The sequence below is a fragment of the Lemur catta genome, chromosome 2, assembly GCF_020740605.2.
Source record: "Lemur catta isolate mLemCat1 chromosome 2, mLemCat1.pri, whole genome shotgun sequence".
In the NCBI taxonomy this organism is placed as follows: Eukaryota; Metazoa; Chordata; class Mammalia; order Primates; family Lemuridae; genus Lemur; species Lemur catta.
In genome coordinates this window covers 7,772,912-7,789,500 of record NC_059129.1, presented here as the reverse complement: position 1 = coordinate 7,789,500, position 16,589 = coordinate 7,772,912, and the positions used below count along the sequence as shown (strand labels likewise).

The 16,589-nt window shown below is 52.1% G+C and overlaps 1 protein-coding gene across 4 annotated transcripts in view; it reads right to left on the bottom strand.

The window, feature by feature from the left end:
- CLEC16A (C-type lectin domain containing 16A) overlaps positions 1–16,589 on the bottom strand; it is a 200,255-nt gene that overhangs the window by 65,170 nt on the left and 118,496 nt on the right. The gene's annotated exons all lie outside the window — the stretch shown is intronic.

The window sequence follows — 16,589 nt, the reverse complement described above, 5'->3', positions numbered from 1 at the left end:
GATTCACCCTTCAGGAGTTCTTGTCTAGTGGGGGAGCCCAGAAAAGTGACAATTACATGCCGTGTGACAAGAGTCATGGCAGGGCAAGACCAGGAGGCTGTAGGAGGCTGGAAGACAGGCACCAACACAGCCCACAGGTCAAAGAAGTCTTCCCGTAGGAGGTGACATTTCAAATTGAATCCCAAAAGTAGCCCAGAGATTGTCCAAGCAGAGGAGGAGGAGGGTGGTGCCACTGGACCTCTCTGATGTGTCCCTGCCTCCGAGCCTTGCTGGCCCGGCACCAGCACCCCCATTTTCCACTGGTCCTTTGGGGTTTCAGGCTCTTTGCCTCATTTCAGTCGGAACATCTGGAGCATCTGCTTGCCCATCCCTTGGGCTCTCCCTCTGCATCTGTCCCTTCTCTGAATCTCAGCCTCCAGGGGCAACTCCGCCTCATGGTAAAGGGGATGCTGAGGGCCAGACCACCCGCAACTTTAGCCTGAGCTCTGCCACTTCCCAGTGTGGGACCTCAGCATGCTGCTGCCTCCCCTCGGTCTGCAGGGACCTCATCCCGTGCACGAGCGTGATGATAACAAGATTTCCCTACAGGGTTGCTATGGAGGCCCAGTGATATTCACAAAGTGCTAGAATAGTGCCTGGCACTTAGGAATGACAGAAGCTCTCCGACGTCCATGCAGCAAGAACCAGCAGGGTTTGGTGAGAAGTGAGCTAAGAGTGAGAAGGCGCCAGGGTCTGACACCCAGCGGGGCCACTTCCTAGGCTGTGTGGCCTCAGTGGAGGCAACTGACCTTTCTGGGTGGGCTTCAGTTTCCTTGTATCTCAAATGAAGAGGCTGGGACTAAACCACATGCCTCTTTTCTGATGGGAAAGAACGTCTAAATTTCATACCAAGGGACACTTTTATAGCCGTTTGGCAGAAATTAGTTCACAGAGTGAATGCTTACCGGCATAGCAGTCTGATTTTTAATTAGCTTGTGGGAATTCAGTATACTTCAAACATTAACAGTAAAATATGGGAGACCTCTGGTGGAGACCAGCCATACCTTTAGACTTAAAACAACAGCTGTTCGCTCCACAAACCAAATTCCCTGCTTTGTGTGTTTCGTCTCCAGTGTTCTGACTGATTACCAATAAACTTCTGGCACTAGAGCCACACTTGCAAAAAGCACGTGATTTAAAGTAATACGATTAATGTGAAAACTAAATCTTATCAGCGTAACTCTGTACAATACTACACACCCAATCAGATGGTTTTCTTTAAATTATTAAACTATGTTTCAAACATGATAGAAATTGAGAATCTTAACTATTTTTCTGAGCTTTTTCTTCTTTTAAAAATGAACTGGTATACGAGCCACCCCATTAAATTCGTGACAAGCAAAGTAGGAAAGGGAACTCCATTCGTCCATTTTACTTTAGTTATTCAAGAAACTTTTATGGAGTATCTTCTAGAATGTTAGTTCCACAAGGGCAAGGATTTTTGCCATTTTTGTTCACTGCTCGTGGCCAGGCACATAGCAGGTGCTCATTAAACACTGGCCTACTTTGGGTAAGGTGTTGGTGAGACAGAGAGAAAAGGCTCAGTCCCTGCTCTCAAGGAGCTCAGACCAAGGGAGAAAACAATGAATGGGACACGCAAAGTATGACGGGCATGAAAGCCAAGGGCGTGTGTGGGCTGAGGCTCCCAGGCTAGGGTGAAGGGGGAGGGAGGGGACTCCCTCAGACTTGTGTGGCTGGAATACGAGGATCAAGGCAGCAAAGGCTGGCAGGAGATGAGGCTGCAGAGGCTGGGGACTTGTCAGTAAGGGAGGCTTTATTAAAGCCACGCCAAGGAGATTCCCAGGAACTGGGGATTACGGGAAGGTCATCGTGGTAACTAGAAGTGTTTGCCTATGGTTATTCACTGAAATTTAATTCAGGACTTTAATTGGAAGCCCATAATTAAGACCTAGACTGGAAATTAAAATATAGATGAACAAAGGGTTTACTAAGGTGTGTGTATACACACACACACACACACACACACACACATCTTAAAAAAAACACACAAGACTTCCCATTCATTCCTTTATCAACTCATCAAATATTTACTATGTATCTGCTATGGACCAAGCACAGTCCCAGGTCCTAGGTGGCAGTGGGGAAGATGAAGGTCTGCCCCTCATGCACAGTTTTCTGGGTGCAGACAGACCATAAACCAGTAAAGGAAATGGATCTGTTAGTATCAATTGTGCCAGCACAACGGGAAGGCAGCATTTACCTTGCTTAAAGACTTTTTTACAAAAGTTCATTTGCAAATTCTGCAAACAGACTGTTTTCAAAAGTTCCATCTATTTGCAAATGTGTAACTATGCTAATTTCAAATAATAACAGTTACCGTGTATTGAATATTTAAGAAGCAAGTAGCACTGTGCTAAGCACTCAAAACCATCCGTGGCAGGCACCGCTGTCTGTGCATTACACATGAGAAAACTGAGACCATGACAAGGTCAGTAACTGGCCCGAGGTTGCGCTGCTAACGTTATAACCATCGGCAAGGTCAATTCCCAGGACCCCAGGCAGGAAATACCCACAGTGAGTCAGGTCCAAGTTCTTCCGTATTCTTGAAACCAAACCCCAATCCTGTAAAAAGATTCTGCAGGCCACACTAAGTTAGGGGAATCTAGACCAGCCAAACAAAATGACATTTGGCTGCCTGTGCTAAGAGGTCAGCTGCCTTCAGAGCAAGAACAGGGGTGACTTCACTTTGGCCAGGCGGCATGCACATTGTCGCCTTTAGTTGCTCTTGCTAAATTCTTGGCAGAGGAAATCCACCAGCAGGCAGAGAAAGGGAAAGGCTAAAGAGAGACAGGACATTTTGGCAGCAGGGTAGGAGGGCATACTATAGAGGGCGAGAAAGCCCAGATTCCAAGTTGCTGAGTGCCCCACAGACCTACCTCCTTGCTAAAGCATGGCCGGCTATGAAACCCCTACGCCTCCTTGAACTTGAGGCACAGAGGCAGGTTCACAGGGCTAGGAAGCCCTGTGATTCACATTTGTTAGACAAAAGGAGAGAAAAGAGCTAGTGAGGCTGTCCACTAGCAAATAAGCGTAAGTCACAGGCAGAGCTGTTTGGCAGGGTGCGGAGCCAGCGTGCCTCTCACCCCCAGGTGCAGCTCTGGCTAGATAAGAATCACCATCCCCACTGTTTCTGCTTCCTGCCCTGTGCTGGGCACGTAAACACGGTGCAGGCTCTGGGCGTCCACTTTCCAATCTGTAGACCAGTGACAACAGCACTTGGCTCCCAGGCAGTGAGGAGCTTCCAGAAGCAGAGAGCAAGCGCCTGGCCAACATCACGGTCACTGTTGTCACCCTCGCTTCACCCTCTCTTCACCACAACCATTGCCTCCAGGCCACAGATGAAGACAGCTGGGGCCCAGCGTGTCGAAAACATGCCGTCACACTCCAGTAAGTGATGGGGCTGGGGTCTGAACCACTCCAAACCTGCACTTCTCTCGTCTCCTGGTGTTGTCCCCACCTGCTACCCAACAGGACTTCCTGCGTTGACAGAAATGCCCTACAGCTGTGCTGTCTAGTACGGAGCCGCCACACATGTGGCTACTTACAGTTCAATGAATTAAAATTAAATTAAACATTCTGTTCCTCTGTCAAACCAACCACATTTCAAGTGCTCAGTAGTCACCTGTGACTACAAAGTCAGTGGAACAGAATTTTTAATTTTATTTAACCTTTATTGAATTTTCATTAATTTAAATCCAGATGGCCATGGGTGGCTCGTGGCTACCGTGCTGGGCAGCGAAGGGCTGGAGGAAGCCAGAGAGGACGAAGAGACCCGGACCAACGTGTGGGGCTGCGGGAATCGGCCCAGCTTCATTGCTGCCGACACTTGGAGTTAGAAAGACCCAGCCCAGGAAACCAGGGTCACACAAAAGCAGCCTGGCCCAGGGCCTCGGAGCTCCTGACCTGGAAGGAAGGGGAAGCTCCGGCCACACACGCTCTTGGCTCTTGGCTCACGCAGCGTGGGAGCTTTCGTTCTGTTGTCACCTTAGCCAACACGCCCCCTGCAGAGCCCACAGAAGGCACATTCCCACAAAGCTCTCTTTGTGTCACAGAGCAAGTAGGTCCAACTGACGGGCGCAGGGAAGCCAGGAGCACAGGAATAGCGAGGCTGGCGCTGGGCGGATTCCTCGAGGGCATCTCCCTCCCTGCACCCCGGCCTCCGAGACGAGCAAGGGTCTGCCACGCTCCCTGCCTGCGTCTCTCTCTGTCCTGGCCCCCACGTGGGGCTGGCACAGCGGAGGGGCAGGAAGGGCTCCTCGAATGAAGGAGTTGAAAAGTGACTCCCAGCCGGCACTTGGGTGGGAATGTGCAGACGCCTGGGAAGGCCGAGGCGCACACACAGCGACTTGGGAGGGAGCCAGGGTTCCCTGAAGTGAGGGCCCCTGCCAGCCTCAGGCACCCAGCACGGGTTTAAAGTGCAGACTTCTGGGCTCCAGCCCCACAGGGCTGCCTCTGAGGGGACACAGCCCTGGAGAGTCCACGGACATGTGGTTTGGAGACCTGGTAGATCTCAAATACCTTCACGGATGATCACACTGTGACAGATGGTCACCAGCGTGCTCTGCTCTTAGTGAGGAAACCGTGGCCAGGACCTGGGTCTCCTTATTGAGGAGCATGATAATTTTTTCAAGAAGGAGGGGACTCGGCAGTGACACTAGGCAGGCCAGGTCACAGAAATGCCTGGTGGCAGTTTAGAACAAAAGGCCAACCACCATTCGGTCCCCTGTCCCCTCCCGAGTCCTCAGCACACACAGACACGCGTTCTCAGCACACAGGCTCGCGCGGCCCTTCCGGGGAGATGGGGCTGAGCGCGATCTGACTGCTGTGTCTCTGTCGCCTCCCCTAACTTGCTTTTTGCTAAGGGATGGGCACCGAGCACCCATTCTGTTCCCCACTGCACCAGAAGGTGCTGCAGAGGCCTCAGTTCAACCTCAGAGCAGTGGTTCTCAATCTCTGTTGGACGTGGCATTACCTAGGGATTTTAAAAACAGATGCTGGCTCCTGCCCCCAGGCGGTCTGATTTAATTGCCGTGGGCTTGGCCTGGGAACTGGGAGTGACCCTAGTGCACAGCTAGAGTATTCCAGTGCCACCTGGGGAGGCAGCCCTTCCTACCCCGTCCCCCATGGGCCAGCGGAGGAGACAGACTTGCTCAAGGTCACACCCTGAGCCAACACTGAACTCAGCTGAGTTGATCATAAGGTTTGTTCTCCTGCTGTTCCAACACAAGGAACTTTCAGCCCATGGATAATTAAAAACAAAACACATAATCCATTTTCTCATCTTACTCTGGGACGCTGGGGCAGGATGTCTCAGGCCATTCATAAAACAGAAGTCCAGCGGGGCCAAAAAGCTGCCGAGGTTCTCATGCACAGGGAAAGCTCACTGAAAAAACCCCAGTAAAGAGAGAGGCTGGAGTGCAGTCCCTGGCTGATGGATTGCTCCGGCATCCTCGGGAGTTAATTAGAACAGCCCCGAGCCCAGTCCTGTGTGTCAGCACTCTTTGCCATTAATGAGTCAGGTAAGGAAGGACGCAAAATAATAGGGCAGGGAATGAAATTAATTGAGCTAAGCCTTTTAAAAATATTTCTGATACATCAAATTCTAATGAAAGATTAACACACACAATGGAAATATTAAAAGGCACTTACAGAGGCGCCCCAAACACAGGGAGAAAAAGAAACCTGTCACGGGCGAGGGAGCTGATTAATCTCTCAGATAAGGGAATGGGTAAGTGATGCGAGGCCTTTACTCACAGCTGTGAACTGAAGTCGGGAGAGCAGCCCCTGGTCACTCCCCCGGCTGCTCACACTGGCGCAGCCTTCCTGGAGGGCAACTTGGCACTAGGTAAAGCCTTCCAGCTGAGCTTGCCCTTGAACTCACAAGTCCACTTCTGGAATTTTAAGCCACAGCCATCCTTGCGGATGGGTATAGAGATTCAGCTACAGGGAAGTTCAAACTCAGGGGTAAAGGGGCTTCAAAAGGGAAAAACTCATGTTCAACCCTCTTGATGAAATGTCATATAGTCACTTTTTCAAAAATGCTGTTAAAATAGTGTTTCCTAAACCTTAATCATTTCTTTACCACCCTAAGGATTTTTCCATAGTTGTGCCATCTGCACCATTTACTTGATATTTTCTTTAAATTATGTTCTCTCCTCTTGTACTTAATTTTAAAAGGAAACCTTGTATCATTTACATAGATGCAAAATTAGCATCATCTGTAGACAGAAGACATAACTGTTTACACGGACAAAATATTCCTGCGTGTGCCAACAAAAAAACTGTCTCAGGCACCACCTCCTACAAAGTCTGGCTGAGAAGAATGGCTTGGCTGGTGACGTGGCGAGGCACTCCACGGGCCTGGCGTGAAAAATGCAGGTAACCAAACAGCATGCACAGGGTGACCTCATTTTGTAAAACGAACTCATGTGGTTATCTTTGGGTTACGGTATGGTTACAAGTTTTATGAAATGCTTGTCTCTCTTTTCTCAGTTTTCTACAGTGAACTGATAATACTTTTATAATCAAAAAATAAATTTAGAAAAATGTCAGTGGTCTATATTTCTCCTATGGGTCCCTGTGGGCCTCCTGAGAGGCTGGTCTGGAAGGATACACACCCAGCTGTAACCCTGGCAACCTGGGGAAGTGGGAGGAAGGGGTAGGAACTACCTAGTTTTGTTTTCTGACAAAGAAAAGGTATTTGCACCGTATTTGTGTAATCGAGAGTTAACGGCCAGGCATGGTGATGTGTACTTGCAGTCCAAGCTACTCGGGAGGCTGAGGTGGAGAAGCTTGAGTCCAGGAGTTCAAGGCCAGGCTGGACAATATAGTGAGACCCTTATCTCTAAAAATAAAAATAAAAAAAATTGGCCTCTGCTCCCCAGGGTGGTTCTGCCCAGCAGTTAGCTCAATCATTCTCCCAAGAACAGAGCTGGCCTGTGGACAGAAGGCCAGGACCGATCAGGGAGAGCCCAGGACCCCTGAGTCAGGACATGATGTCCCAGGCTGGGTCACCCAGCCTTGATCCCTACACGGGCTTTTTTCTCATTCATTCTCCACTCTCCTTTCTTGTGCTTGTTACCCTTCCTACCTTTCTTCTCTCTGGTTCTGGCTCTGAGCATGACCCAGAAAAGGCAGGCTTTCCACGGTCCATAACATTACCGCCCACTGTTTCCTGCTATTTACATCAAAGATCCCAAGCTCACACATTTGAAACAGAGTGTCATTTAAAAGACTACCCACTTAAAAAAAAAAAAAAGATTAGCAACTGTTCAAAGAAGAAACAAGTCATGGAAAATGTGACTTTCATTCTGGTTCTGCTTGATCACACCTCCTAAGAAGACAGCAGAGACTTCAAAGGCATCCCGGGTGGTGAGGGGCCCAGCGCCGCGGAAGGTGAAGGGCTCCCCCGTGGCCGAGCCCCTGGCGGACAACTGTTTCCATTATGTGCTTACAGGCCCAGGGCCCCTCTAAACAGGCCCCTCCTCCTGCATCACAACGATAACTTGATTCATTCTACAGACTTTATTGATTTAAGTGTGATTCCTGTAAAATTCACGGCAGCCATGCAAAGCTAATTTTTCACATTTGAGTTCTATTATGAACTACAAGACAGAGGCGGTAGGGAAACGAGAGACGGCGTATTTGGGCAGTGGGGCCAAGGCAGGCACACAGGGCCCCAAAGGAAAGAAGGGAGGGATATTTTTCTGAAGAACTCAGATGCAAAAGAGACACACAAGGTCAGTTCTTAAGAAGGGAACTGCCTGGGGTGGCCTGGAAAAAGTGATGTTGTGGGGAAGGTAGTGTCTGCAAATGCCTCAAACTTGCTCTCAGCTGTCCCCATCTGAGCAGCTGGAGCCAAGGGGGCCCATTAAGCCACAGGAGCACTCCTGCCTCCTCCACAAACCGCACACCTGTAGATGAAGCTGGCTCTGGCCCCCAGAAGGTTTACTGGAATCACTGTAGGACTGGAAACTTATCAGGCACAGCCTGCCTAGGACTGGTGTGGGGTTTCTGGGTCAAGCCTCTGGAACCCCTGACTCATGTCACCTTTCAGTTTCCTTTTGAGACCCCAAAGCCTGCATCTTTTGTCACCTAAAAGTGACACAGCAAGATGGTTCCTTAGGACTGGCATGGGCTGGGAAGGGGCCCTGCAGAACTAGCAAGTACCCTGGAAAAGACTGAGATCTGGCCTCATTTAGAAGAATGGAGTCAGTCCTGTTTCCCATGCTGCCGTTACAAAGGAGGGGGGAAGCAACCGCCACAGCCCCCACAAGGGCACGACAACACCTGCCTGCTATTCAAAGGCCCCCATCACCCCCACCCCAATGGGTCAGGAGGCTGGTGGATCCCCTCTCCTAACCAATGCTGCCTCAGTCACACTGCCCCATGCCCAAGGAGGCTTGGGTCATTGTCCTCTAGCTCTGGGTCCAACGAGAGAGGTGCATTCCACCAGCTGCCACCTCGTCTTACCACCCCTAGACCCTAACTGTGGCTGTGGAAGTGGCCTTTCTGGAGCTGCTCACAGCTCACCTGCCTTTCCTTCTCGAACTCTTGAGCTCATGCAGTTCTCCCGCCTCGGCCCCCCAGAGTGCTAGGATTACAGGCGTGAGCCACCGCGCCCGGCCCTTGCCTTTCCTTCTAAGGGGCCCTCCCTTCCACCTCCACCCCGCTCCGTCCTCTCCCCCCGTGCTGTGCCCTCGGCCTGGCGTGCATCCGCCCACCCTGTGTGCTGGGCTGATCTTTACTTCTTCAAAAATAAGTTCGCTTTGTTTCAAGACATATTTATTTGGTAGCTCCTCAGTGGCAGGCGGCATGGATAGAGAAAGGTGACCTGTCACTACCTGCCTTCCACCAAGGGAAGACGGGGAGGGGACCACCGAGTCAGGAAACATCCCTGAGGTATCCGGTGGGGGGCCGCAGCCGGCTGCCCTCCGCACTGGAACCTGCCATTCCTGCGCCCAGCACCACAGAAGTGCCGGCTGGTGCTTAGGAGGCCGTGACGCACTCAAAACAGACGTTTTTGGGGCCCAGCCTCACGCTCGCTGGGAGAGCACGGCCACGGCAAGTGAGCGGGCTGCTCCCCCACATCGGGCCTCTCTTCTCGCGTTGCTGTGCCGAGAGGTCTGGCTGAACTCACAGGAGACAAAGGCATACTCCACGCAGTGCCCCCAAAAGCCCCAGGAAAGGGGGACACAGGCTGTGAAAGGGCCGGAGGGGAGTGGAGGTAGCAGTTGGGGAGGGAGGCTCCCGGATGGGTCTGCGGGGTCCCCTGCTCCATGGGACCTCAGCACTCAGTGCCCGCTCCTGGCTGTCTCTCCCTGGCCTGGGGACTGTCGTGACAATAAGGACGATGATGATGATGGCCACCTACACTGAGGATACATTATGAGCCGAACACTTTTTGGAACATGTAATTCTCACAACCACCATTTTGCAGATAAGGAAACTGAGGCCCAAAGAGTGCCAAGAATTTGCCCCAGTACTCAAACCCTGATAGCATCTGACTGCAGACCCCCGACTTGCACCACTGTGCCAAGGAAGGGAGGGAGGGAGGGAGGGAGGAAGGGAGGAAAAACTGGGGGGGATAAGATGTGAAATGAATTATGTTCAAATCTGTATTTGCAAAATAACATTGAAGAAAACACTGGAAATGCCTGCAAGCCACGGATGGTTCCATGGTGTTTTGAAGGAGCTTATGTCAATGGAGTGTGTGTGTGAGTGACTGTGTGTGTGTGTGTGTGTGTGTGTGTGTGTGTGTGTGTGTGTGTGTGTGTGTGTGTGTGTGTGTGTGCGCGCGCGCGCGTGCTCCTACAGTGACGCCTGGCGAAGCAACGCCCTGCAGCTGGGGGTGCTGTTGCTCAGAACCACCCAGGGTGTCGGCGCACCCCTGCTCGGGACCTGTGACTTGAGCATACCTTTCCTGCAAAGAAAAGTGGGGTGATTTAGAAGGGGGAGCTCGGGACTCCGTTCAGCTATAGCTGAGTTACCAGAAAGTCTAGCAGCTCACGGGTAGCCTCACTCAGAAAACCCTAGTTCACACCTACTAGACGCCTGCTGTGTTTGGGCATCGTGCTCAAAGCTTTCCTGACACCTTCCCTCATCTTCCAGATGAAGCAAACCTCGGCTCAGGTTACGTGACGTGTAGAAGTCACCCGGTTGGAAGTGGTAGAGTTGGCTTGAGTGCTGGCACTCGGACTCCAAGGGCACCCACGTACCCGCTGCCTTGCCCATGCAGTGCCAGCCCCCCCATGACAACCCGCTGGAGCGGGGGTGGCCCTGAGACTCGGCGGGTACAGAAAGCTGCCGGGTACACAGCTCCAGCCGCCAGGTGGTGAATCACAGCCTTGGCACTCTCCTCGTCACCCTGCTGCCTCCCTCACCGCTGGGACCAGACCTGGAGGGACCACCACAATGTGGGGCTCCTTCATCAAGTGGCTGCAAGTAAAAGCCCGTGAGCTTTTACTCAAGGCCACACACAACTTCCGTTTTTACCCTTTGAAATAAGCGGTATCTTTCTCAACACCAGTTATCAATCTCCTGTTTCTTTTAATAGAAGCAGTTCACGGTGTGAGGTGGGGCAGGTACAAACACGGCAGGGAGAGCTGCTCACATCAGGTCTTTACCGAGAAAGGAGGTGGGAGCTTCAACACAAGATCCGCGAGACACCCAAGACAGCAGGCTGTGGATTCCCTGGAGGTGGGGCAGGGTGGGCAGGTGGGTGGGGAGTTACTGGAAGACATGTCGTAAGGAAACGGCTTACTGCGTAGACAGGGAGGCTTCAAGGCGGTATCTCAGATGCCCATCAACATCACACTCTGCTGCCTAAGGACATTCATCACGTAGGAACTGCGGCTGGGGTGCCCACAGTCACTTATTTGGCCCCCAAAATCATGCAATGAATCCACAAATGCAAGAAAGGAATGAACCATTCTTAAGGGTTTCGTCAAGCAAGAATTTCAAAGAGCATTCAAAGTGAACACCGGTGGGTCACCCACATGACACATGCAGCTTGGTTATAGGAGGCAGGTCTCCCTTCTGTGGTCCTTCTGAGGAACCGGAATGCAGGGGACATTCTTTTATGCAATGGAGTGTTTGACAGAGAACTAAATAACTAAGCAAGCATATTTCTGGGACTATTTAAAATAAATAACTACCAAGTAGAGGGTTGGGAATGTCTAAACAGAGATTCCAAGTGTGAAAGATTGGTGGGGGTTTGAGAGAGTACAGCTGCCTGGCCTCCAGATACGCATGAAGAAGGCAGGAATCCCAAACTCAGGAAGTCTTTTCTGGCATCTCTTTGATGAACAAAGATAGGAATGGAAAAAACGGAGCAAAACACAGGGCTGGTTGGTTTGGAGTGGTGCCTGGTGGCGGCTGGGTGGGCTAGCCTGTGCCACATGCCATGCCCAGCGCCACTCAGCCGGCTGCCCTGGTGTGCTTACCAATGCCACTCCCTGAGCCGGGCCCCTCCGTGGCCACCTGGGGTATGGAAGGCGAAATTCCTGCAGCCATCTCTGACCAGGTAACCACGGGGACAACGCTTAGTCGATGGACGTGCTTTTGCCAATCACACCGACACAAATGACAAAGGCTGGCAGTGATCAGTGCAGGAGAGAGGTGAGGGAATGGGCAATTTGAGAAGAGCTGTAATCAATATCAAGAAACCCAACTCTGAACCCAGCCAGCCCACAGCTAGGAATCCCTCCTACCGAAGTCCCACACTGGGGCACAAAGTGGCTCACGAGGCTGACGCTCCTGGTCCTGTGTGAGTGAACAACTGGACACAGCCCAGTGCCCATCAACAGGGTGGCCGCACAAGGGACAGCCTTTCGGGCGCTTCCATTTAGTGCAATATGGTACAGATAAGCTCCACCCTGATGTCCCGACACAGGAAAACCCCACTTTAAAGTGCCAAAACCAAGTTGCAGAATAAGATGTACATGGTCCCATTTGTGTAAAAACTACAGCTATACTCATTCATTCAGCAAAGATTTACTGAGTACCTACCAAGTGCCAGGCCTGTGCCTGGGCTGGGGTGACAGCGGTGAACAAGGCGGGCCACCGCTCTCTATGCGAATGGACGCGTGTGTGCAGGTGCACAGCGTGGTCTGCCAGGATACAGCCGCAGGTGGAAGCTGGCAGGTGGGGAGGAGCCTCGGGGCGCCTGGGGAGAGGCACTTTCACTTGTTACTGTACACACCCTGCCCTGTCTGAGCCTTCACCATGTGAACGTGTTTCTGTATTACTTGGTGGCCTAACAAGTACACCTTTAAACAGCAAAAAGAAAACCTGAAATTACTGACCCAATGGTAGGACCCCAACCTGACTTGGCCCCATATGGCACCTATTCCATGGGGTGAGGAGCAGAGGTGACATCAAGTGTGTGCCAATTTTCCAACCAATGCCAAGGTTTTGACTTGGCGTCATTTCCAGGCCCAGTGAAAGGAACAGGTTTGCAGAGCGCGGGCTCTAGCAGCCCATCACAGCCGCGGCTGCGGGCACGGCACACTTCAACCCGAGGCTGTGCATCAGAGGGCACAAAATCCGACTCCCTGGGAGCACGGAGCTTCCTCAGCCTGTCTGCCCAGGGGTCACCGTGGCCTTCTTCTTCGGCAGCTTTGTCTGGGTGAGAACGCCGCCCACCCCCCCAGGGTTTTTCCAGGCCCCTCCTCCTCCCCACCAAGGCCTTTACCCACTCCCAGCTGAAAGTGGTACTCGGTGAACGCCCATAAGCGCCAGCACCCTGGAGCAGAAACATCGCAGACCCGCTGGCTACGGCAGCCTGACTCCCCCAGGCGAGGCTGAGGACACAGCCCAGGCCCTACAGAAGAGCAAGGGGGCCAGGTAGCCTGAGCTCCGAGGCTGGTTCTGCCGCTTCCTAGCTGCGCATCCTCGGGCTGATCATATGACCTCTCAGAGCCTTAGGCCTCAAAGGCATAAAATGAAGTTGCTGCCTGCTTCTAAGTGCAGGAGGATTCCACATTTAATATCTACAGGTGGCTGTAAAAAAATAAGAAATGGTTTAGGTCCGTCTCACCCTCCCGTTGCCAAAGGATGCAAACCACAGCCTGACCCCTGGGGAGGCAGGGCTTCCTCCTGGGTGTCAGAGGGGCCCCGCCCTCAGGACCAGGTGAGGCTCCGGGGCAGGCAGCGGTCCCAGAGGTGCCCTAGCAAGTACACCCTGTGTGCAGACTGCAGGGCGATGAGGGGTGGGGGTGGCCTGAGATGGTTTTAGATAGTATCTGAATGACTTTTAATTTCATTTTAGTCATTCTATATTTAGCTTCTTATGTCGTAGGAAAATATATATTTAGTTTATCGGTTCCCTGATCTCCTGGGTTCAGGTTAGGACTAGCTTTACCTACCCCACCTTGACCTGAGGGGGAGAAATTACTAATAGATTCAAAGAAAAATATTAAACAATGGATCATACAGTTGGTTCTCTGACATGGCAAACTTCTCAGAGGTGGTGCTCGGAGGCCTCTGGGGATTACTGGTGCCGGGCACGGAACAGCCCCCACAGTGCTGAGGCGGCGTGAACCGAATGGAAGGACACAGGGTAGCACGGACTTAAAAGATGACACCAGGCCCTGGAAAGGTAAGGACGGGGTCATCTCTTCTGGGCAATGGCATAAAATGTCTCAGCTCTCACCTCGACCATCTGAACTCGGTACATCTTGGCTGCCTTTAATAGGGAAATTATTTACCAGTAAGTTAACACTCCAAGCCTTCCTACAGCAAAGCACTGTTAGAACAACATGGACCATCTTACTGAATCCTCGTAATAATCTCAGGGTATAGGGACACAGTTAATAGCCCCATTTTACAGATGAGGTTAAGTAACTTTCCCAAGTCACAGAGACAGCAAGTAGGAGTCTAGAGCCAGGTGGGGTGGTCTGTGCCGCTAACCACTACGCCCACAGCCTCCACCTACCAGGCCAGGCACGGGCCCAGGGACCCCTACCTGAGCCTTATCCTTGGCTTTGGTGCTCGTGTGCACACCCCAGAAACCAAGGAAGCCAAGTTCCCTGGAAAGAATCGTCATCAAAAGTAAGCACAACAACAACAATGGCAGTAATAGTAACCATTCACTTTCCACAAATGGCAGCTCGTGCTTTACATACACTACTTTCTTCATCTTCATGGCCTCCCTGTTAAGTAGCCATTACTTACGACTCTCCCTACTTCACACAGGAGGAACTAAAGACCCGAGAGGTAAATCACTTCCCATGGGCACATGGCCACCCAGTGGCAGAGCTGGGACCCAGGCCAGCCAGCCCCCAAAGTTCATGGACAGACCCACCACCCTCTGCAGCCTCTGCCATCCAAACCAGTTCTGAAGCCCTGCCAGGCAGCTGACCCAAGACGTGGTCGTGCTCTCCCAAGCTCCCCTCCCTGCTGGTGTGGGGACAGTGGGCTCTCAATTCCTGTAACCCGAGGGCCACTCTGCAGTTTTCCCCAGTGCGTGATGGTCAGCCAGCAGCAGTGATGGTTTAGGGACATTTGCAAATCAACCGCCTTCCCCCTAAAATGGGCCTGCCTCATCTCAGCCCAGCCCAGTATTTGCCTAATGTCTTAAAACTGGTCAAGGCCAAATGCATTGAGTCCCTCTCTTTTCCTTTCAGTTTCGGTCTTTGCTCCTGTGATTTCTTGTTAGTTCCTCAGATTTTCTCCTGCTTTGCAGTGGGTGCTGGGTGCTCTGATCCCCCAAATACCCAAGTGCCAGTTGCTGAACTAAGAGGTTCCCAAGAGGCATGCAGGGGATGTGTGTTCACCAGCATGGTCAACACATTCACTGCTCCCCAACTAGTCACCCCGCCCCTTTTTCCCACCCCTGACAGTTTGGTGAGGCCACTGGGGCAGCGAGCACCAAGTGCATCCTTTCTGGACTGATGCATTAAGCACTGGCGCGTGGCCCTCCAGCTCTTTCCCCTCCCCTGCTGCAGACCCAGAGGGAGTGAGTGTGTGCCAGGCAGCAGGAACAGCAACGGGACGGTGGCACCTCCATCAGCCTTGTCTCTGAGTGGCATGCCGCACAAGGCTCTGCTGACCCACGTGGGACATTAGAGTGAGCAAGAAATCAATCTCTGTTATGTTAAGCCGTAGAGATTTCAAAGTTAATTTGTTACCGCAGCACGGCCTGGCCTGGCCTGACCTGACTGATCTGGCACAGGAACACTTGGGACAAGGGTTCCAGACACAGTGAGACCTAAGACCACTGCAGGACAACAGTGCTTGCCAAGTGATTATAACACACGGGCCCGCCCTAGATAATTTCACATGCACTTGTTCACCAAATTCTTTATGCTACGTTGTGGGGCCTCATCATCCCCATTTTACAGCTGAGGACACAGAGACTTGGAACGCTGAAGACAGCAGCCGAGGCCTCGTGGCGAGTGACACAGCTGGGACTTGGCTGAGTCTGTGAGAGCCAGCGTGCTGCCCCCAGCACCTCCACGGGCACTCGACCTGAAGCAAGCCTGCTTCCTCCTTCACTAAACCATCCCTGTTTGTTTCTCATAAGCCACCAATGTGCCCTCTGACTGTCCAATTAAGGCCTCTGGGGTGAAGAGGGGCCTGTCGCCTTACACTTGGACAGCCAGGCTGAAACCACTCCCTCCCCATGATCCTACCGGAACCCAGGACGTGGGCTTTGTGGCCCTGTCCTTAAACGAGTGCAGCGCTTGTCCTGGCCAAGAAAGGTGTCAGAGAGGTGTCTTGCAACCCTTCAGACGAGGACGACACACTCCAGGGGAGGAGGGGCTTCTGGAGCGGGCGCCCTTCCCCCAGCCCTGACAAAGGCTCCCATTCTCTCTCTGCAAAAGGGCTGCTGATTTATGCCAGGGGCCAAGGAGAGGCTCCCCAAACCTAGGGCCCACACGGGCCGTGAGTTATTCCAGCCTGCGTGTGGCCATCTGGCTGCGGGCCCTTTCTGCCTGCAGGATTGATGGCACCGTATTAATTTTCCTCGAGGTAATCACCACCCAGCTGGCTGCTTCTCTCTCAGCAGCGTCTTCAGGGGAGCCGAACAGGCCTTTCAAGGGATTGGAAGGTGGCACCAGGTGGACGATGTATGATTTACTAGATATTCTGATGTACTGACCGAGCTCCAGAGTTTAGAATTGCCTCCCTCCACGTGAGACGACTCATGTAGCCCGGCCAGTTCAGAAGATGAATCCTGGCCCTCGAATTAAGTCTTGATCTTATTCCAAATTCCCAGGGAAAAAAGAGACCAATCCCAAGTGAGAAACTACGTGAGCTGTCTGTCAGACGGGAGGTCCGCAGGCAGCGCTTACGCCCGGAATCACGGTCTGTTTTTGCAAAACACGGCCATGTCCTCATTTATGGGCTTGGACTCTAACTCACTCTCCCATTTTCATTCATTTGTATCTGGCAAATCTTCACTGAACACCTACTTTGGCTCTGGGATTCCACTGTGAACAAGAGTTCCTGCCCCCAAGCAGTTCGTTCCTCCATGAATCAAACAATCACACAAAAGGAGAAAATCACACACAGCGGGAAATGCT